Source organism: Fomitiporia mediterranea, assembly GCF_000271605.1.
Source record: "Fomitiporia mediterranea MF3/22 unplaced genomic scaffold FOMMEscaffold_1, whole genome shotgun sequence".
Classification (NCBI taxonomy): Eukaryota; Fungi; Basidiomycota; class Agaricomycetes; order Hymenochaetales; family Hymenochaetaceae; genus Fomitiporia; species Fomitiporia mediterranea.
This window is the reverse complement of record NW_006760386.1, coordinates 9,502,489-9,504,072: the sequence shown is the minus strand read 5'-3', so window position 1 is coordinate 9,504,072 and position 1,584 is coordinate 9,502,489.

The window sequence follows — 1,584 nt, the reverse complement described above, 5'->3', positions numbered from 1 at the left end:
ATTGTACATATTGTCAAGATATACAAGTGATTATAACATACCTCCTGAAATAATAATGTTAGAATATACTTATCAAATTTTAACAGTATAGTATCCTCTTACAATTTATACCAGTCATTACAAGCATTTGAATAGCTTGTTTTGGCTTTGCTTACAAATTTGTATTAAATAATTAATAAAATATAATTATATTTGATTATAGAATACAAAAGGATAGTAAATAATACATTATTTCTACAATCCCAATCCCTGTACTACTAGCAGCCTCTGTCTTGTTCTTTTGCAAGTAGAGTTTGTGTCAATAAAGGATTAATGCATTCTTAGGCTGTTTGATGTAGTCTTTGTCACCAGGCCTTGATTGTTGCTCAGTCCCTACAAGTAGAATTGTGTATGTGTGTGAGTTGTAAGGTCAAGCAGATTGTGAAGGGTGAGGCTGTGTCTGTGAGAAAGGTTTAGGGTGATTAGCAAGTGGTAACAAGCAAGAAAAGATGGACACACTGTGACAGTGTGTAGCAAGTGTGAGTAGTGCATACAGATCAAGATACAGAGTGTTAGACAAGCTGATTTGGACTGTAGACAAAATTGTGTCTGTGTGTGTACACTCTATTGTCTATCTACAGTGTCTAATGGGAGGTACAGTAAACTGAGTCATTGATTGTAAGGTGTATCTCTGAGACGTTCTGGCTTGAAGGGAGAAGGCAATGTACAAGGTGTGGACAGACTCAGCTCAGGAGGGGTAAGTAGTAGCTACTGTGTCCCAATCTGGTGTCATGGACAGTACTAGGGAATGAAAAGGCATACAGTGTGAGTCTATCAAGGATGTCAAGTATAGAATGGTGGGTAGGGAAGGAGAGTACACACAGGGTTAGAGAGAGGATTGTGCCTTAGGAGTGATCCAACATGGACATTGTTGCAAGCATGTTTGTATGTGCTCATCAATTGTTGCTTGTGCTACAGAGTAGGAAGAAGAATGTGAATACATGGAATTATTGAAGAAGTTGTTCAGTATTGGTCAACAATACAGAAGTGCAAATGCAAATGTAAAAAGGGAGAGGAACATGAAAAAAAGGAGGACAACAAAGGAGAGGCAGAGTAAGAGGCAGAGTGAGGAGTAGAAGGGATGGAAGGGAGACAAAAAGTTGGGAGGAGAGGGATGAGCAGCTATTGTACAGGCTATTATGAAGGGACTGGCTACTTACACTTTATGTTGAAGGACAGTGTAGTCAGCTTGGTAGCATCATTGTGTGTGATCTGAGACTCAGTACAGGCATTGTAATAGCAGATTGGAGAGACAAGTGTAATGTTTTTTGTCTAACAGTTGCAGGCAGAGTGTCTGCTAGTAGGACACTTGCAAGTGTAGGACTTGACTAGAGAGAGCAGAGGCAATGACATAGTATTGAGGGCAGAGGGTTGGAGAGACAGTAAAGGTAGGAGGTAAAGGAGTGATGAAGAGAAATGCATCATTATATGCTCTCAATCTTCAGTCCTTGATTACGTAATCACAGATAATTTATATCATAAAATATCACATTTAAAATATTATTATTATAAATGCTCTGTTGACTGATGAGAATAAATGTACAC